Genomic DNA, 22,301 nt, shown 5'->3' with positions numbered 1-22,301 from the left:
TGACCTCTCCCCAAGAATTGGGAAAGAAGGCAGACAAATGGGACAGATCCAGGGAAAGGCCTAAGAATCAGGGTGGTGACCAAAAGAAAGATTCTACCAAGCCCCAAGAGAAAGGTGGGGACAAATCTAAAGATAAGTCCACTACAGGGCCCCAAAAGTCCTCTTCTGGGGGTGGGTCCCTTACTCCTTCCTCTCCTGAAAAGAAACCATATTGCCATGTTTGTAAAAAGCCTGGGCACTGGAAAACTGATCCCAGTTGCCCCAGGTTTGGCAATATAGAAAATGTTCCTCCCACAAATACTACCATTCCTCCTGATACTACTAGTAGTAATCCCCCAGGTGGTAGTATTGCACCCAAAAAGTTAGGTGCTTTTGCAAGTGGAACTGAGGTGGGCCCCAATTTAGGAAGGGCCTCCTCACCTGACTCCTCTGACTCTGATGTTGGCATGGGATTTGCCACTTTTACCATAGGTCCCAATGCATTGGGCAGGTACAGATTGGAGCCACTGATTAATGGTCAGAAAGCTGTGGCCTTCAGGGACACAGGGGCTACCGTCACCATGGTGACAGGGAGACTAGTCCCCCCTCAGCAGCTTTTACCTGAGTTAAATACCAGGTGACCAACATTGATGGTGTCAGAACAGATCACCCCATGGCCATAGTCAATCTCAGCTGGGGAGGGGTCACAGGCCCAAAAAGAGTGGCAGTGTCCCCAAACTTGCCAGTAGATTGCCTGATGGGCAATGATCTGGAAATTTCAGCCTGGGCTGAAGTTGAACACCAAACTCATCTAAGAATGCTGGGCATCCCTGAAATAGTTAGTGGGGCTGTGATGGCAACAGCCCAAACTCAGAAAATGTTTGGAGTGATGGAGCCTGAAATAATGGCCCACTCTCCTCCACAAGAGAGCACAAGGGTTGAAGAAAAGTCTTCTTCCCCCCCAGACAATAGGTAATGGTCAGCCTCCTCAGGGAGCTGATCCTACCCCTTGTGAAGGAACTGCCCCAGAGGTAGTCAGGCCTGATGGCAGTGGAACCTTCCAAGGTGGTACCCCGTCTGGAGCAGGTAATCTGCCCCTCTCTACCCTGCCTCAGTCAGCCCAGGGCTGCAGAGGTCAGGAAGGTCAGTGGACCCCACAGGGCCCCCTGTCCAGAGGAACTCCCCCCATCAGCAGATTAGGGGCACCCAGTCTAGTAACTCTAGCCAGGTAAAAATTCCTCAACACACTGAGGGATCCCCATTACCATTGTGTAGGGACCACCCCCAACAGGACTCTGTTGGGCAAGGGCAAACATGGGGCCCCAAGGTTCCAAACCTGCCCAGCCCCTCCAGTGTTCCATCCAAAGGGACCCAACCCCCAGCTGTAGGCAGCCAAAGGTTGACCCTTAGAGCAAAGTACAACTCAATCATGGAAAGAGAGGCATATATGGTGACAAGTGACCTGAGGAAGCGGGGGCCAACTTTATTAGGGCCTCACTTCTCTACTCAGACACCTCTCCAGCCTCCTACTTTGCCAAAACACACCACAGGTAGTAATTCCCCATGGTGGAGATCCTCTAATGCCCTTAGGGTGAGGAATAGCTTAGTGGACCATAAGACAGGGGGCAACCATGCTAGTGCAGGTGCTTCCTTATATGGCCACTTAGTCAATAAAGGCTCAACTGGCCAAGGTTAGCCTTATCGACTCTCGTTGGGGGGGGGGGGGGTATGTAGGAAGGTGAAATCTGACTATATGGCTGCCCCCACTTTTTGCCTGGTGTTTTGCTAGTTTATGACTTAGTTGGATTGGGATCCTGCTATTCAGGGCCCCAGTCTATCAGCTTTCGCTGTAAAATGGTTTCCATGTACATTAGGTACATCTTTAATTAGAATCTGGAGTGCCTTATAAGCCCCTAGTATATGGTATACTATGTACCTAGGGCATAGGTACCTCAGAGGCCTTCCAGTGGCTGCAGCATATATCATGTCACCCCTGGGAAGCACCTCAAAATGGCACCACAGGTCTACTATTGCAGCCTGGGTAAGGGTGTGCGTGCACCCCTTACTGTGGTATAGGCTACCTATATCACTAACCTATACAGACACATATAAACCTATAATCCACTCCTATGGCAGGCCTTGACAATCCTGAAGGCAGAGTGCTAAGTTTTATGTGAGAGGGTGCCCAAGCATGAGCTGAGCCCCTCTGCAGCTTTCAGAAATACATCCTTATGGCTGTTCTGCGATACAGCCATACCATATACTCTTACGTGCATTATAGCCTCGCGGCATATGCTAACTTTGGGTTGGCTGCATCAAAACATGTTTTGTTTGGTGTCAAACGCTTTGGAATACTACCCCCCCCCGTCATTTCTGGCGGCGGGGGTAGCATTCCACCCTTCTAGAGGCAGAGACATGTTCACACTGGCTAAAACCGGTAGGACATTCCTGAGCCCTGGCATCACAAAAGGGATGCCTCTGCCACAGACACAGGTCTGGCCTCCTGCTGCTGACTGAAACTCCGGCAGGGGAGGCCTGGACATTAGGTTTCCTGTCGAAGGGAGGTGTGACCACCTCCCCAGACAGGCTGATGTGTATTGCGGCTGTGCGGGAGCACTCTCTGGTGCTTTGAAGTCCTGCACTGGGGGCACGTTTGCTGTACCTGTGCATGGAACAGTTCAAACGGGTTGCAGGGGCTACCTGCCCCTGCTCTGGTGCAAAACTGGACAAAGGAAATGGGTGTAACCACCCCTCTTTCCAGGCCCACCCATAGGTGGGGCCTTAGAGTTAGTCCATCCCCTAAACTTACTATAAGTATAGGAATCCAGTCCTTAGGACTTTAGATTACCCTGGACGAAACTCTGCAATGTACATCCTGGACCTTTGACGTTCTATCCTGACCAGAAGACTGAAGAGATCTGTGACTCCCCTGTTTGGCAGGCACCAAAGAAGCAACTGACTGGTCTACATTGCTGAAGTTCGCGCCGGACGCCGAAGTCTTTGCATTACCAGAGGTGGATTTCCAGACTTCCCCGAGGCTACCCTGAGTCCACAGCAAAGCTGAGGCCCGTGGCTATCGTGGGTGACGTGGAACTGTGACCCCTGGACACCGTGAACTTTTGCAGCAACACTATCTTCCTTTTCTTCCTTGAAGTTGTGCTTAGGGCTCCCAGTAGCCCCAGCCCTGAGCACCTCCTGCACCGAAGATTGTTGGCCTCCACTCCACGAGTGACCCGTGGGCCAGCTTCGAGTGCAACAGCTTGAGGCTCCTTTGTGATCACTAGCCCGTTGGCTAGCAGGTCCCCACAAAGACAACTCCTTTTCTGATTGGGCGTTCCTTGTTGCTCCAGATGTGCCCTGACTTACCCTTGCTGGGTGAGTCCCTCAGACCTTGCTGGTCTGCACCGCAGTCCTTTATCTGAATTCCTGTGACTTGCCGTTGCCAAGGCTTGTTGGGTCCATTCTGGTCGCCGACACTGCAGCACTGGACAGACTTTGTGGGACAGCTCGAATCCGTCTCGTGGACTTCGTCGACGCTTCCTGGACCTCGTGGCTGAAGAGTCAAGACACCCATCAACTCACCTGAAGCACCCGACATCTGTGGGCATTGGTCCATCCTGCCCTACGTCACTGGCAAGTGACCCAGACTCTGTCCCTTCTGCTTTCAGGTTCCTTACATCCCAGATCCAGGCTTGGATCTCTCCGGACACTTCTCTTCACAGCAGCAGCAGTTCTTCGCAGGCTTCCATTGAAACTCGACAACGCGACCCGACACCAAAAGACACCTATGCACCCGGCTTCCCTGGGTGAGGTAACTCGAGTACTCCGGTACTCTGGTGGGTACTAGTCCTAGAACTTTTTAAGTTCAAAAGGGTTTGGTCCTGACTCGATTAGAAGTGTCCATAATCTTTAAATTTCCAACCGCAACATTGCCCATAGAAGATAATAGGAACCTGCGGTTGTGTTTACACACTGCATACAGTCCCCGTGGGTCCCCTGTGTCATTACCTTTGGTGGTTCCTTGGGGTCCCAGCGATTCTAGAGGCAGTAGGCCTAGTGCCTATTCCAGTCGTGGTTCTTATACCACTTTTTTGGTATATAGTTTGGTACGCCCCTAGGGCCCAAACGTGCATTTGTGGTTTTACTGATGCTTGCTCACTTGTGAACTAAGTACTTCGAACTCCAGGCTCATAAAGAGACTAGAGGGATGTGTTTTAACTTAAATACATATATTTTGAATATATACCTGGTGTGGTTGTCCTTTCATTTGATCATTCAAGAGATTATAGACTGGTAAAACAAGCTGCTTTACATTCCTTCAAGACTTAGCCTGAAGGCTGCTCTCCATAGCTACCACTAGGATAGCTTTCACATAAGGTTGTCTTTAACCTATCACCATAAGGGGTTGTTTGGACTGATTCAAGGTGCCCAATAGAACTAGTGGACAGCATTTATCAGGCCACCTTCTCACACTATCTGGCATGTGGAGGGTGTCAGACCCCTTCCCAGTGTACTTGACACCAGCATCCGGTAGTGGAGGAGCCATTTAAGAGTCACTGAGACATTTGGAGCAGCAATCTCTTTCCTCTCTTTATTCGTCATAGGACATTATTAAACCAAGTCAACCAAATACATATCAAATATAAACAGGGTAACCCTAACATGGATACATGTGTCTGCAAGACACCACTTAATTCGCTCATATGATTTTCTGTTGCAGTTGAAATATACCATTCAGCTCTATGAATGTCAGAAGATCAAATGCTTTCTGCAAACTTTGATCCTGTGATCACATAAACAATACAATATTTGGTCAATTTACAGAAAATGGGAGTGAAAACAACAATCCCAGACCACATAATACTCACAACCATTGCTTTTCACCCACTCCAGATGTTGTTAATCAATCTATATTCTCTAACAAATGAGCGGTTTAGTCCTCAAAGGAGCTGTCAACTCTCAGACTCCCAGGTCTGGAAGTTTTTAATCCATGTTTTGTTCACTGAACGTAATTCAGTGTGTACACACAAGTGGATTAGCCTCGTTTAAATTCAAATGAATAACGTCGATGGTCCTTGATCCTGAAAGTTCTCCTTTGGCTGCCAATTTCATTAGCTCCTGACCACAATAGGTTGTTCGCAATTATTTGAAGGATGATCTGTCCAACTAGAAAATTAAGGTTTTGTATTCTAATCCCTTCACTGCCTTTACAGTCTGAGATTTTACTCCTGGTTACGTTCTCAAATTTATATTTGTTTTTAGGTAGTGAGAAAGTCCATTCATCAAGAACATCTCAAATGACGCTCTTTGCCTTGAGAGATTTAAAGGGAGGACATAATGGGCCTTATTTAGATGTTGGCAGTAACCGTCCCACCTTTGGTTTTCTGACGGAAAACCCGCCTGCTGCCTTGGCGGTCCGCCCACCGGGGTTTAGGTGTTGACTGTCTCATGGACAATAACAATGGCAAGTTCCGCCAACTTCGCTGAGGATACTTATATGGCCTGGGACTAACGAACTTCCCCCTCCCCTGCCTTGTGTATAAACCACATCTATTAATGATGGACATGAGAGTGGGGTTTCTTTGGAGGCGGGGGTCGTACAACCCCCGGCCGTATTTATTAAAACATGAAAACAAATAAAAATTGAATTAAACAATATTTACACAATTTTACGCAGAAAACGTAGCATCAATCAATCAATCAAAGACATTTATAGAGCGCACTACCTACCCGTAGGGTCTCAAGGCGCTTAGAGGGGGGGGGGGTGCCGTTACTGCTCGAACAGCCAGCTCTTGAGCTTCTTCCTGAAGGAGAGGTGGTCTTGGGTCAGGCGCAGATCGGCCGGGAGGGAGTTCCAGGTCTTGGCGGCCAGGTAGGAGAAGAACCTTCCTCCTGTTGTGGCTCTACGGATGCGTGGGACGGCGGCGAGGGCGTGGCTGGCAGATCGGAGGTGGCGTTTGGGAGCGTAGAAGTTGATTCGGTTGTTAAGGTAGCTCGGGCCTTGATCGTGAAGGGCTTTGTGTGCGTGGGTGAGGAGCCGGAAGGTGATTCTTTTGTTGACGGGGAGCCAGTGCAGGTCTCTCAGATGTCCGGAGATGTGGCTGTTCCGTGGGATGTCGAGGATGAGTCTGGCTGAGGCGTTCTGGATCCGCTGGAGTCTCTTCTGGAGCTTGTCGGTGGTTCCGGCGTAGAGGGCGTTGCCGTAGTCCAGTCGGCTGGTGACGAGGGCCTGGGTGACGGTCTTCCTGGTCTCCGTGGGGATCCACCAGAAGATCTTCCGAAGCATGCGCAGGATGTTGAAGCACGACGAGGACACGGCGTTGACTTGCCTGGTCATGGAGAGGGAGGAGTCCAGGATGAAGCCCAGGTTGCGTGCGTGGTTCGTCAGTTTGGGTGCGGTGCCCAGGGCGGGGGGCCACCAGGAGTCGTCCCAGGCAGAGGGCGAGGAGCCGAGGATGAGGACCTCCGTCTTGTCTGAGTTCAGTTTCAGGCGGCTCGTCGTCATCCACTCGGCTACCTCTTTCATCCCTTCGTGCAGGTTGGCTCTGGCGGTGGCGGGGTCGTTGGTCAGGGAGAGGATCAGCTGGGTGTCGTCGGCGTAGGAGATTATGTTGAGGTTGTGTTGGCGTGCGATGGCCGCGAGGGGGCTCATGTAGACGTTGAAGAGTGTAGGGCTCAGCGAGGATCCTTGAGGGACGCCGCAGATGACTTCGGTGGCCTCTGACTTGTACGGTGGTAGGCGGATGACATTTGATTACAATTCATATGTACAGATATCAGATGGCTAACCTTAACATATTTCTAATACAGAGTATTTCCTATCCGAATCTAACATCTGGATCATAATCATACATTAATTACTTTCTGCGTATCCTATTTGGGCCTACGGCAAGGTCGCTAACCGGTGTCAGGCCCTTATCAACTAGTCACGCCCTCCCGTAGGAGTGCACATGCGCAGAGGGCCCGTTTACCGAGATGGTACTCCCCCCCCCCCGGTTACCCCCATACGCTCCCTGAATTCCATAAAAAATGGGGGCTCTTGCACTCTGCGCCATTTAGTGACGTCATCATGCCAGTGCAGGGTGGCCAACAAGCCTAAATAAAGCGTGACTCCCCCCTTCCCCGCACCCATCCAGCCAACTGGATGTACCGCCCCTGGAGTTATAGGAGAGACCCCTTGTCCCTCGCCCTGGGCGACCCCATCCAAGAATGGTGCCGCCCCCTAAGGACCTTAAATTTACTGCTCACCAGTCATGACCTTACCGCCTGACCAAGGAATAGCAGTAAATACGACGATCGATGACCTGTAAACGGGAAAATGTCTAAGGAACAAAACCGTACTATCAACTTCATAATACAATAACTTCTTTTGCTACAGGGGATGGTGGGTAGGCAAACAATTTACAGCCTCCTAGAGGCTGGGTGCGGCAGAACTGGGAGCGCGGGACAAAGAGACCGGCCTTTTAACCTGAATTTCTGGGCAGGCCGGTTCTAACCGGCCTGCCCCCTGCTCCCCCTTGACCCGGAAGCATCTCAACTGCTTCCGGGTCAAGGTGGAGCCCCCACAAGCCAATCCCCGCTGCGGTGCGTCCACCGTGTCATGATGACGCGGCGGAGCGTGCCGCACCAGGGAGAGCAGGCGAGGGGGTAGGGGGTAGGTGCCCCGCTATACTTGCGGCAGGGCCGATGCCGACCCCACCTTTTTCTTTGCTGCTATGGTGCTACAGGCAAGTGCGGCTGATGGCAGGACTCCAGCCACAAATACCGCCGAGCAGATATGGGTGTGCCTTACGACTTGGGTCTTGGCCCCAATTCCCTTATGTTGCCGCTGAATACGACTGGACAGTACCCACTGGCGCTGCTGACACGGGACCCTGGAGAAAACACTAACCCCTAGCCCCATCGCTGGACATGAATGTAGGCAAACCGCATTAAATGGGTACATTTTGGGTGGGGTTACTACAAATGGGCATGAGACCACTGCAGACATATACATTTCACAGCCATTTGCTTTATTTACTGTGACATGCATATATCAAGGGACACAGGTGTGTCAGACACGAAGGGTACACACTTGTTCACCACATGTATCCAACACATACACAACTGTCATTATGGTGTCAGTATTCATTGCTACATTAATGCTGGCACCAGAATGACAGTACATTCATGCTTGTCAACTGTGCCGATGTGTGCACATTTCAAGTGGACCTGTCCCTGTCATGTTGTGCATCTAGTTGTGTGTGTGAGTCGGTATCTGTATGTGTGTGTGTGTGATGCGATTGGCTGGTTGAGGTGGAGGGAGAATTAGTGATTGACGTGGTTGTGTCAGTCTGTGTGCCACTTGCATATGGAGTTGAAGTTGTGAATGTTTTATTTTGTGTTGTGGTGCTGCATACAGAATTCAGGGGAATATTGTTGTGTGGTGGTCACCGCAGTGATGTGTGTAGGTGTGCATCTGTGTGCGAGTGTTTGTGTAGATGTGTGTTTAGTTGTTTTGGTGGTGTCATGTGTTATGCAGGGGGCTGCACATGTGAAGGGTAGAGTGTGTGTGTTACTTACCTGTATTCCGTGGCCACGGGTATTGTGCCTTATGTCCATTTAGCCCAGCGAGGTCCTCCCTCCCTTAGCAAATGGCCAACAGTACAATGCCTGTCCAACTGTAACATCTAAATATGGCCTGCGGGAACCCAACTGGCTGACAGTTAGGAAAAGCCCTCCATCGTGGCGGTCTTCGGCTCAGCCACAATACATCCAAATACAGTAGGCGGAACATCTTTTTGGGCCTGACGCCAACGCAGCTTGGTGGTAACATCCCCAAGATTTAAATTAGGCCCAAAATTATTAACTATTTCAATAGGTGAATCAGAAGTCCTGAGATTGCTAAATAAAGGTAGAGTGAAATAAATTAGTGTAACCCTCCCCCTAAAAAAAAAAAAAAAAACAATTAGGGTTTCTTTGCAGTATACTATTTGTAGGGTTCTTTGAAAATAACTATATGAATCAAGTAAACTATAGAAAGAGAAAGGTTTGTCATTAGTCACAATACGGTTTCCAATAACATAGCTTGTCTTTAACAATGAATTTATTAAAGAGAAATTAATCAATGCCGACAGCTGTAACCTTGTCTTGTGTCGCTGACTGCTGACGTCTATATCCTTCTGCTGCAGGTTGGAGACCTTGTGGTCACAAATCAGGCCTTTGGTCTTTGCACCACTGAAGCCCAGCACTTTACACATAGGCCACATGATGGTATCATGGGCATGGCCTACCCTAGTGATGCTCACGATGATGCCACCCCTGTCTTTGACAACATGTGGAAGACCTCTTCTCTGTCTACTTGAGCAAGTAAGTAAAGCACAACAAAACACTTTAGGATGCAATATATGCTGAGAAACCTGTTACTATATGCATAAGAATTTAAATATGGTGGCATGGTACTTAAATATCTAAACTTTAGTTTAATGTGGATGACTCATAAAAGATTCATTAACAAGAAGTCCACTCAAAGATAATATCATCGACATTTCTTGTACTGTTAAATAACAAAAGTTCCAAACTGGGTACAAATTGATTTATGAAAGAGGGATTGAAATCTGGGAAGTAAGTAGTTATCATAAACACATAAGATTCAGTGTTTGACTGCTGAGTAAACACAATTCTTTTGCATAAACATTGAAATACCACCTCCAATGAATGCCATATAAACACATTAAAAATTATAATTTCCCTTGTTCTGTTAACGAAAGCAATGTTTATCAAAAATAAACATGTAATAGTAATCACCATATAAAAAGTACGAAGTCCCAGGACCAGTGGACTTCACCCCCAGCTCCTCAGAGTCTTTTGGAGGTGCCTGCTGCTGTTGTTGGGCCTTCTGAGGGACTCAGTGTCGCAAGGAGCTGGAAGCGCGACGCAAGGAAGAGAAGCGTGCCGCCATCAGAGCTGTTGCTGTCGCATGTCGCGTGTCGCCGCTGCAGCATCGCATCGAGCGGAAGCGTCTCGCATCATTCCGGAAGTGTCTCGCAACGCCGAAGAAACGCGTCACCATCGCAGCCATCGTAGCTGTCGCATTGCACCGCATCGAGAGAAGAGTCTCACATCGAGGAGGAAGCGTGTCGCCATCGCAGCCATCGTAGTTGTCGCATTGCACCGCATCCAGAAAAGCGCCTCGCATCCACGGAGAAGCGTGCCGCCGTCGGAGCCGCTGTCGTCGCATCTCGCAGAAGGGGTGTCGCCGCTGCTGCATCGCATCAAGCGGAAGCGTCTCGCAACGTCGGAGAAGTGTGCCACTGCCAAGGCCGCTGTCGTCGCATCTCGTCAAGGGTGACGCTGCTATAGCTGACGCATAGAGTCGAGTCTTCTCGCAACATCGGAGAGGCATAACGCATCTGGAAAATCCCGTCTTTATTTCTTTTGCACCAAGAACTTCAACGCATTTGCATCGCTGCAACACTTTCGTTGCCCTGCGTGTCGCATCTAAGGTACATTGACTTAAAGTGTCGCATTTAAGAACTTAAGAGAAACTAAGCAATCTTCTACCAACTAAGCAACCGTATTTTGTATTTTTAATCGTTTAATGGTCTTGTGATACTCCTATATAAACAATCCTTATTTTTAATATAAATACCTGTGTGGTGTCCATTTGTAGTGTTGTCACTTGGTTACTGTATGTGTTCACAAATGCTTAACCTATAACGCTCTGAGATAAGCCTTGTCTGCTCGCGCCAAGCTACCTAGAGGGTGAGCAGGGGTTGTTTTAGTAGTGTAACCCCTTACCCTGACTAGAGGAAAGGTTCCCTGCTTGTCACAAGTACCTACCTGCGCCAACCAGAGAACCTGGATTCTAACAACAATGCACTGCATTAAGTTTTTTTTTTTAAGCAAGACAAATAGCTATGATTTTTGGGTCAGATTTATTGTGCTGCATTGTGTGAAAGGGAGAGAAGAACTACTCTATGTTTACAAAGGTATGGAGCATTTGTGCGCTCTCCAAGCAGGCACCCTTGCACCCTCCAGCACAAAGGGCAGTCTCCTCTTTCTATGTGGGATGTGGAATACTTCACGTATAGAAAAATGAAGTAAGGAGGAGAAATAAAGATATTTCTCCTGAACACACTTCACTGGGGAAGGAGTCGCATTTTGATGCATTCCCAGGTTTACTAGCTTCACTAACTCCATGGTTGAACACCCATGCTCCACCCATGAAAGGCCTCCCAGCTTGAAATGCAATGTAACACAACACATGCTACTGGGGTGTATTGCATTTCTTTACAAAGCCATGCCAGCTGGGTAAATCTCCTATTGTGTGGCTTGGTACATTGTACTGAATCCTTTGCCAGGCGATGTAAAGATGTTGGAAAGGTTTGATAAAATTGGGCCTTTGTGTTGGGTTTACATTAAAAAAGTAACACAAACCCACTGCTAAACTTTGTAAAACTCTACACCATAACAGGCTTTTCGTTTGTTATGTTATGTTATATGAATTTATTTTGCGCACGGATACTCAACAGAGTGTCCCGGCGCGTACTTGGGAAAAGGAGACAGAAACCAGGGCAGCTGCTAAAAGAGAAGAGTTTTTAACTTTTTTTAAAAAATGGCAGGATCTTGAATGCGGCGCAGTGCCAAGGGTAAAGCATTCCAAGCCAGAGCAGCTTTCCGCAGCAAGGAACTCCCACCGAGCCTTTGGCGCTTGAACCTGGGGGTCTGCATCAGAAGCAGGGAAGAAGACCACAGCTGTCTCGCTGGATTGTAAAAAGCAAACCTCTTCTGTAAATAGACAGGACCCGAACCATGAAGAGCCCTATGGGCAATAGCCAAAATCTTAAATTTAATTTGTGACTCGACCGGGAGCCAGTGTAAGGAGCGTAAATGAGCTCGCATACTACACCTGCTAGACAACCCCAGAAGCAGTCTAGCAGCCGAATTTTGGACAACCTGTAATTTATTCAAGAGGTAGCCGGTCAGGCCTGCATAAAGAGCGCTGGCATAATCTAGGTGGGACAAGATCAGGGTGTGAACAACCGTTTCTTTAGCAGGTTTTGGAAGGAGAGGAAGAAACGTCCTCAGAGCCTTCAGAGTGCCAAAACAAGTCCCAACCAACTTCTTGACCAGGGTTGTAAAGGACAGGTTCTCATTGAACCAGACCCCAGATTTTTTGCAGCGTTACCTGATGCACTAGGCAAGGGGAAGCCGGGGGGGCCATAACCTCTCTCTGAAGTTGGCAGGAAAAACGCCGTACAAGAGGACCTCAGATTTCTCTTCATTACACTTTAGCTGCGCCTGGGCGAGCCAGTGAAAGACAGAGGACAAGCAATGTTGAGCCGAGAGAACTGAGTCATCATCCCTTCCCCAGGAGAACAGAAGCTGGGTGTCATCGGCGTAGGCCATCACCTTAGCCCCTAACGACTCCACTAAATAAATCAGCGGAGTAACATAGATGGTAAAGAGAAGGGGACTAAGGGATGACCCCTGCGGGACCCCAGTGTCCACCTGCTGGGGCACAGAGGCACATGGAGGCAGCCAAATCTGCTGCGAACGGCCTTCCAGGAAGGACCTAATCCAGCCCCAGGCAGACCCGGATAAGCCAACCTCCGAGAGGCGATCCAGGAGCAAAGAATGGGGCACAGTGTAGAATGCCGCCGAGAGATCTAGCAGAACCAAATTTATTTAGAAATGTTCATCAATGCCATGTCTTTCTTATGTGTGTGCCCTGATAGCTGTCTGAAGGACCTGATCATGAGCCTCTTCCTCTCACAGGGACGGAGACAGTGGGAGTGTAATGATCTTTGGTGGAATTGACTCATCCTACTACTCTGGAGAGCTCAACTGGGTGCCGAGTCCAGGCAGCGCTACTGGCAGATCAGCATTGACAGGTATGTGTCGCGAAATATCTCCTATCATGTAATCCAACAAACATCCTGTCAGCGCATTCTTCAGAGAAGCTGTAATATCTTTCAGGTGTGTATCTTGGCTTTAGTATCTCTTCCTCTCTTGTCTGCCATTGAGTTAGGGACCTTCGTAAAGACAGTTGAAGTTACCCCGCACACAGTTCTTACTTTGGTAATCTTTGAGGTGGTGACATGTTGCTGGCGTGCATATTTCTCACTCTGCAAAGCTCATCAGAAGAGTGACCCCTCACAACTACAAAGTCTTACACAGCCTCTAGGCTCAGTACCTGGTCAGTAAAAGGCTTTTCTGTAAGAGACCTTCTATTGTGGTGCAATGTGACTGGCACCTAGGAAGTCATCAATGAAACCCAGGGCACACAGAGCCTGACACGGTAATACAATAGCACTACAGACTTCCCATAAAATACTATTCATTCACTGCAGAAACACCCTCCCAAAGAAAATATTAGAAGTAGAGACTTTACGTAAAATATCATAGGAAATATTGCTAAATTATTTTTAAATAGATTTAAATATAACAAAATAATTAAATGTTAATAAATCCCAAAAAGAACACATATTTATTATACCATTATAAAATATGTAACAACCTTTTTTAATGTATACATGAATGTAACATTTTTGCTTATTAAACTACAATAAAATGTTTTTACTTAATTCTAAACATCACCTACAATAATCATTAAAACATAATATAAAATATGTATTTTGCCTTTAGGTAGGGTTTCAGTATTAAATTTACACTACGCAAAAATGATTTTAACTTGAGTTAATATATTTAAAATATATATTTTAGATAATTAAATAATACATTCAAAATATAGTTAATAGTGCAGTAGCAATTTTTCCCTTTGGTCTAGATTTAAATACATATATGAAAAGAATTTACATTAATAAACATAATAAAAATAGATTTAATAAGGTTTTTTGAGTTAAATAGTTTTTTTTCAAATTTATCATATCTTTTACCAAATGAGGACGTCACAGTCGTGGTAGGGAGATCTACGTGGTAAGGCTTTAGGAAAAATAAAAATGTTTTTTAACTCTAAAGTAAATATTAAAAATATTTGTATTTAAAATATTAATGTAAATTAATGTTATGTATTTATTTTATATGTAGAACTAGAGGACAAAATGGTACAGCCCTTTTAACTTAATTTCGAATTACATTTCTAATTATTTCAAATATTTTACACTAAAAGAACCTTATTTTTCTTACATTAAAAATAAAAAAAAAAATTTGCACCTTAAAAGAATGTATGCACTAATAGTTAATAAATGGTATGTATGGAATTGATTAAAATTAATTAAGTAATTAATACAATTACGGTTACCTTAATTTTGAAATTCAAATCAGGACAATAAACTATTTTAGAATTAAATTATAAATATATATTGCATATGTGTGTGTGTGTGTGTATATATTTAACATGAACTTACATCGTTATATTTGTAATTATGTTAAATTGGGTATTTATTTTAATTCTCTCTCTATTATTTTTTATGGAGAGTGTTGCAGTGCCTGTGGTTGGCTATGTGTGGTGCTGTACTTGCTACTGTTTTATTGTTTTGCAGTAATACTTTAGAAGTGAATAGCATTTTATGGTACACTTTGTAGAGCTATCATAAACGCTGCAGGTCACCTGTATTGAAGGGCTGCCCTTCGGTCATCTGAAAACATGAATAATGCTTACTTCAGTGTGTGTTCACCATCCAATCACCATCGCGATTGCAGTCTAATGCATCTTTATAGAAAGGATCATGATTGTGTGAGATCTTTCTCCTTGTTTACATTCCCCGTTAAAGAAGAACATATGTTATTCCTCATAATAATATAATTCTCGGTATCAATGCCATGAGATGCTGATGAATGTGCTGTGCTTCATCCAGGAATAATCATGATGTCAAAACACCTCTCCTCCAGAGCATTATTCTCAGTCGGATAGTGGGGGTGTAAGACTGTTCAGTCCGCTATCAGTATATCCACTTCCCCATGTCAGATCCCCAGGGCACCTTCACCATGATTCAAACCTGGACTGACGACCAGTTGTGCTGATGAATAAACTTGTGAGAGCTCCTGGGCACATCTATCACAATCTACACCTGGACTCTCCACCAATGCCGCGGATGAAGAACCGTGTGATACTTTGATCATGATACAAGCCTGGACTGGTTAACAGTGCCACTCAACAAGACGTTGTGCGATCCCTTGGGTACCTTCATTCTGATACAAGCCTGGACTGGTTGCCAGTGCCACTCAACAAGACGTTGTGCGATCCCTTGGGTACCTTCATTCTGATACAAGCCTGGACTGGCTGCCAGTGCCACTCAACAAGACGCTGTGTGATCTCGTGGGTACCTTCATTCTGATACAAGCCTGGACTGGCTGCCAGTGCCACTGATGAAGAAACGTACAAGATGTCCGAGCTACCATCATCACAACCTGAGCGTAGACTGGCAGCTGACGACCCTGACGAATAACCTTGGGGCAAGCATGTTAATGATCACACATGCTCCAAGTGGGAAACAGCGTTTACAACGCATGCTTCAGATCACATGCCATTACAACGCGAGCCATTACATCGCAAGTCATTACAACAACTTGCTGTAGGGGGCAGAAGGTGTCGGATTTACAATCCCACACCTTTCTTACTGTTGCACAGACTGGAGTTGGAAAAGTAAATTATACTATTCCTAAGTCCAGCGTGCCCCCTACAGCAAGTCATTGTAACGACTTGCGATGTAATGGTTTACGTTGCAACTACGCAGTCGTTGAAAAAAACATGTTGAAATGGCATGCGATCTAAAGCATGCGTTGTAAAGAGATATATTCACTGGCATTGCAACAGTTTAAGTGCCCTTTTCCTATTTACTAGGTCAGTTTCAGGGGTCATAGAAGGTCTTCCGGCTTTTGAAATAAGATCCTGAATGTACACCAATGCCGTACCCGCAAGGGGCATGTTGTAGGTGTCCCTTCCAAATATTCAACTGGAATTAATGTATCAATGTTTTATGACTGAAATCCATTTGAATTTTTTTTTAATTTTACCTATGCTTCAAAGAAGGTGGTAACCAGTCATAAAAGGTAAAGTGGCCCCTTTATGAATCAGAAACAAAGTTTGTTAACCCCTTCTGTGCCCATGACGAGCTGGACTCGTCATGGAGCACAGTTGCGCTGTGCCCATCACGAGTCCAGCTCGTCATGAGGCATTCCCTAGGGAATCCCTCTGGTGCGGGCACCGGAGGGATTCCCTTTAAACCAAAATAGCCTCGGGAGCTGAGGAAGAGCTTCCCCAGCTCCCGAGGCCCCCCCCCCCTTTCCCTGTAATGACGATCGGCGCGCACGTCGCGCCGACGTCATTACAGTGAAAGTGAAACTGAAATGAGCCAAGAGGCTCATTTCAGGTTTCACTTTGTACGTGCTCAGGGGGCTATCTCAGCCCCCTGAGCACGTAGAAAGACGGGAGAGGTATCGTTGGAAAGGGGAGAATCTCCCCTTTACAATGGTACCCCTCCCCAGTGGATCCCTGCTTGGGGATCACCACAGGAGGGCGATCCCCAAGCAGGGATCCACCCACTAGACACCAGGGAGGGGGGAGCGGCCCCTTGAGCAAGGGCCTTTGCTCCCCCCAAATTATTTTGGGCACATTTAGTCTTTTTGCCCCCCCTGGGGGGCAGATGGGGGCAGTAGCCCCCAATCTGCCCCCACGGGGGGGGGGCAAAAAGCCCACTAGACACCAGGGAATTTTTTTGACAACCAAAATAGGGGTGGGGGCTGCCCAAAACGGGCAGGCCCATGCCCCCACCCCACCCCCAAATTATCACAGTCTTTTTGCCCCCCCCCGGGGGCAGATGGGGCATTGGCCTCTAATCTGCCTCTCCGGGGGGGCAGAAAGCCCACTATACACCAGGGATTTATTTTCATTTTTTTAAGGGTGGGGGCTGCCAGAAATGGGCACGCCAATGCCCCCACCCACCCACCACCATTACAGCCTTTCTGCCCCCCCTGGGGGGCATACGGGGCATTGGCCCCCAATCTGCCCCCCCCGGGGGACAAAAAAGACCACTAGACACCAGGGAATTGTAAAAAAAAAAAATAGGGGTGGGGGCTGCCCAAAACGGGCTGGCCCATGCCGCCATCCCACCCCCCAACTATTACAGTCTTTCTGCCCCCCTGGGGGCAGATGGGGCATTGGCCCCTAATCTGCCCCTCAGGGGTTGGGGGGGCAGAAAGCCCACTAAACACCAGGGATTTTTTTTGCGCAATTGTTTTTAGGGTGTGGGCTGCCCGAAACGGGCACGCCAATGCCCCCACCCTCCCCCCCACAAAAATGACAGTCTTTCTGCCCCCCAGGAGGCAGATGGGAGCTGTAGCCCCCAATCTGGCCCCCCCTGGGGGCGCAGAATGCCCACTAGAAACCATGGATTTTGTTGTTTTATTAGTGATGGGGTAGGGGCTACCCAAAATGGGCCTGACAATACCCCACTCCACCCCCAGAGAAATTCCAGTCTTTATGCCCCCCCGGGAGGGCAGATGGTGGCAGTGGCCCCTGATCTGCCCCCTGGGGGGGCAGAAAGCCCACTAGGCGCCAGCGAGTACGCTGGCTTTTTTTATGCGTGGGGGTGGGGGCTGCCCAAAATGGTCATACCAGTGCCTCCACCCCCACAAAAAATAGCCACAGTCTTTCAGCCCCTTTAGGGGCATATCAGGATGAAACCCCCTTCCCCGATTCTCCCCCAGGGCGACAGAAAGGCCACTGGGCTCCGAATTTCTTTTAGCGATGTGCATACCTGTGGATTTTGGGCCCTAGCGCAGTTGGCACAGAGGCAAACCTAGCAAACCTGTACATTCTTTAAAACTAGACACCAAGGGGAATCCTGGATGGGTGACTTCACTGGCTCTCACCAGGTTCTGTTACCCAGAATCCATTGCAAACCTAAAAATGTGTCCAAAATAACACATTTTCCTCACATTTCTGTGGTGGAAAGTTCTGGAATCTGCGTGGGTCCACAAAATTCCACCCACCCTGCGTTCCCCAAAGTCTTCAGTGAAAAATGGTACCTCACTTGCGTGGGTAGGCCTAGTGCCCGCGTCAGGCAAGGGCCCAAAACCTATTGAGGAGACATCAAAATTACCTATCACAAAACAACCTGGTTCTGCAAAGGGGGTCCTATGAGTTTTTGGCCCTGGGCTTGGCGGTCACCTAGGGAAACCTACCAAACCCACACATTTCTGAAAACTAGACACCCGGGGGATTCCAGGGAGGTATGGCTTGCGTGGATCCCCCAACGTTTCCTTACCCAGAATGCCCTGCAAACCTCAAATTTAGCTGAAAAAATCGCCTTTTTCACATATTTGTGTGTGGGAAAGTTGTGGCATCAGCGGGCTGACACAAATTTCCTACCACCCAGCGTTCCCCCGGGTCTCCCGATAAAAACGGTGCCTCACTTGTGTGGGAGGCCCAAGTACCTGCGACATGCAAGGGCCAACAACGTAGTGAGGCGACATAAAAATTGCCTACCTCAAAACGACCTGGTTTTGCACGGGGGGTCACATGGGTTTTTGGCCCGGTGCTCAGCGGCCACCTAGGGGAACCTACCAAACCCACACATTTCTGAAAACTAGACACCCGGGGGATTCCAGGGAGGTATGGCTTGCGTGGATCCCCCAACGTTTCCTTACCCAGAATGCCCTGCAAACCTCAAATTTAGCTGAAAAAATCGCCTTTTTCACATATTTGTGTGTGGGAAAGTTGTGGCATCACCGGGCTGACACAAATTTCCTACCACCCAGCGTTCCCCCGGCCAATTACCCGCGACAGGCAAGGGCCCAAAACGTATTGAGGCGGCATGAAAATTGCCTGCCTCAAAACGACCTGGTTTTGCAAGGGGGGTCACCTGGGTTTTTGGCCCGGTGCTCGGCAGCCACCTAGGGGAACCTACCAAACCCACACATTTCTGAAAACTAGACACCCGGGGGATTCCAGGAAGGTATGGCTTGCGTGGATCCCCCAAGGTTTCCTTACCCAGAATGCCCTGCAAACCTCAAATTTAGCTGTAAAAATCACCTTTTTCACACATTTTTGTGTGGGAAAGTTGTGGCATCACCGGGCTGACACAAATTTCCTACCACCCAGCGTTCCCCCGGGTCTCCCGATAAGAACGGTGCCCCACTCGTGTGGGAGGCCCAAGTACCCGCGACAGGCAAGGGCCCAAAACGTATTGAGGCGACATGAAAATTGCCTACCTCAAAACAACCTGGTTTTGCAAGGGGGGGTCACCTGGGTTTTTGGCCCGGTGCTCAGTGGCCACCTAGGGAAACATACCAAACCCACACATTTCTGAAAACTAGACACCCGGGGGATTCCAGGGAGGTATGGCTTGCGTGGATCCCCCAATGTTTCCTTACCCAGAATGCCCTGCAAACCTCAAATTTAGCTGTAAAATCACCTTTTCCACACATTTTTGTGTGGGAAAGTTGTGGCATCACCGGGCTGACACAAATTTCCTACCACCCAGCGTTCCCCCGGGTCTCCCGATAAAAACGGTGCCTCACTCGTGTGGGAGGCCCAAGTACCCGCGACAGGCAAGGGCCCAAAACGTATTGAGGCAACATGAAAATTGCCTACCTCAAAACGACCTGGTTTTGCAAGGGGGGTCACCTGGGTTTTTGGCCCGGTGCTCGGCGGCCACCTAGGGGAACCTACCAAACCCACACATTTCTGAAAACTAGACACCCGGGGGATTCCAGGGAGGTATGGCTTGCGTGGATCCCCTAACGTTTCCTTACCCAGAATGCCCTGCAAACCTCAAATTTAGCTGTAAAAATCACCTTTTTCACACATTTTTGTGTGGGAAAGTTGTGGCATCACCGGGCTGACACAAATTTCCTACCACCCATCGTTCCCCCAGGTCTCCCGATAAAAACGGTGCCTAACTCGTGTGGGAGGCCCGAGTACCCGCGACAGGCAAGGGCCCAAAACGTATTGAGGCGACATGACAATTGCCTACCTCAAAACGACCTGGTTTTGCAAGGGGGTCACCTGGGTTTTTGGCCCGGTGCTCGGCAGCCACCTAGGGTAACCTACCAAACCCACACATTTCTGAAAACTAGACACCCGGGGGATTCCAGGGAGGTATGGCTTGTGTGGATCCCCCAACGTTTCCTCACCCAGAATGTACTGCAAACCTCAAAGTTAGGCAAAAAATTCACCTTTTTCACACATTTTTGTGTGGGAAAGTTGTGGCATCAGCGGGCTGACACAAATTTCCTACCACCCAGCGTTCCCCCGGGTCTCCCGATAAAAACGATGCCTCACTTGTGTGGGAGGCCCAAGTACCTGCGACATGCAAGGGCCAACAACGTAGTGAGGCGACATAAAAATTGCCTATCTCAAAACGACCTGGTTTTGCACGGGGGGTCACATGGGTTTTTGGCCCGGTGCTCAGCGGCCACCTAGGGGAACCTACCAAATCCACACATTTCTGAAAACTAGACACCCGGGGGATTCCAGGGAGGTATGACTTGCGTGGATCCCCCAACGTTTCCCTACCCAGAATGCCCTGCAAACCTCAAATTTAGCTGAAAAAATCAAGTTTTTCAGATATTTTTGTGTGGGAAAGTTGTGGCATCAGCGGGCTGACACAAATTTCCTACCACCCAGCGTTCCCCCGGGTCTCCCGATAAAAACGGTGCCTCACTCGTGTGGGAGGCCCAAGTACCCGCGACAGGCAAGGGCCCACAACGTAGTGAGGCGACATGAAAATTGCTTACCTCAAAACGACCTGGCTTTGCACGGGGGGTCACCTGGGTTTTTGGCCCGGTGCTCGGCGGTCACCGAGGGGAACCTACCAAACCCACGCAATTCTGAAAACTAGACACCCGGGGGATTCCAGGGAGGTATGGCTTGCGTGGATCCCCCAACGATTCCCTACCCAGAATGCCCTGCAAACCTCAAATTTAGCTGAAAAAATTACCTTTTTCACACATTTTTGTGTGGGAAAGTTGTGGCATCACCGGGCTGACACAAAATTCCTACCACCCAGAGTTCCCCCGGGTCTCCCGATAAAAACGGTGCCTCACTCGTGTGGGAGGCCCAAGTACCCGCCACGGGCAAGGGCCCAAAAAGTAGTGAGGCGCACTACATTTAGGACCCTTGCCTGTCGCGGGTACTTGGGCCTCTCACACGAGTGAGGCACCGTTTTTATCGGGAGACCCGGAGGAACGCTGGGTGGTAGGAAATTTGTGTCAGCCCACTGATGCCACAACTTTCCCACACAAAAATGTGTGAAAAAGGTGAATTTTTTGCCTAACTTTGAGGTTTGCAGGGCATTCTGGGTAAGGAAACGTTGGGGGATCCACGCAAGACATACCTCCCTGGAATCCCCCGGGTGTCTAGTTGTCAGAAATGTGTGGGTTTGGTAGGTTCCCCTAGGTGGTCACCGAGCACTGGGCCAAAAACCCAGGTGACCCCCCTCGCAAAACCAGGTCGTTTTGAGTTAGGCAATTTTCATGTCGCCTCAATACGTTTTGGGCCCTTGCCTGTCGCGGGTACTTGGGCCTCCCACACGAGTGAGGCACCGTTTTTAGTGGGAGATCCGGGGGTACGCTGGGTGGTAGGAAATTTGTGTCAGCCCGGTGATGCCACAACTTTCCCACACAAAAATGTGTGAAAAAGGTGACTTTTTCAGCTAAATTTGAGGTTTGCAGGGCATTCTGGGTAAGGAAACGTTGGGGGATCCACGCAAGCCATACCTCCCTGGAATCCCCCGGGTGTCTAGTTTTCAGAAATGTGTGGGTTTGGTAGGTTCCCCTAGGTGGCCGCCGAGCACCGGGCCAAAAACCCAGGTGACCCCCTTGCAAAACCAGATCTTTTTGAGGTAGGCAATTTTCATGTCGCCTCACTACGTTGTGGGCCCTTGCCTGTCGCGGGTACTTGGGCCTCCCACATGAGTGAGGCACCGTTTTTATCGGGAGACCCGGGGGAACGCTGGGTGGTAGGAAATTTGTGTCAGCCCGCTGATGCCACAAATTTCCCACACAAAAATGTGTGAAAAAGGTGAATTTTTTCAGCTAAATTTGAGGTTTGCAGGGCATTCTGGGTAAGGAAACTTTGGGGGATCCGCGCAAGCCATACCTCCCTGGAATCCCCCGGGTGTCTAGTTTTCATAAATGTGTGGGTTTGGTATGTTCCCCTAGGTGGCCGCCGGGCACCGGGCCAAAAACCCAGGAGACCCCCCTTGCAAAACCAGGTCGTTTTGATGTAGGCAATTTTCATGTCGCCTCAATACGTTTTGGGCCCTTGCCTGTCGCGGGTACTTGTGCCTCCCACACGAGTGAGGCACCGTTTTTATCGGGAGACCCGGAGGAACGCTGTGTGGTAGGAAATTTGTGTCAGCCCGGTGATGCCA

At 48.6% G+C, this 22,301-nt stretch overlaps 1 pseudogene across 1 annotated transcript in view; it reads left to right on the top strand.

Annotated features, from left to right (window-relative positions):
- LOC146808580 (pepsin A-like) overlaps positions 1-22,301 on the top strand; it is a 105,821-nt pseudogene that overhangs the window by 41,308 nt on the left and 42,212 nt on the right. Inside the window, exons 4-5 of the transcript XR_014968036.1 lie at positions 9,150-9,327; positions 12,739-12,854. The product of XR_014968036.1 is annotated as a pepsin A-like (transcript). The remainder of the gene's footprint in view (positions 1-9,149; positions 9,328-12,738; positions 12,855-22,301) is intronic.

This window comes from Triturus cristatus, chromosome 8 (genome assembly GCF_964204655.1).
Source record: "Triturus cristatus chromosome 8, aTriCri1.1, whole genome shotgun sequence".
Lineage (NCBI taxonomy): Eukaryota > Metazoa > Chordata > Amphibia > Caudata > Salamandridae > Triturus > Triturus cristatus.
This window is presented reverse-complemented; position numbering and strand designations above follow the sequence as displayed.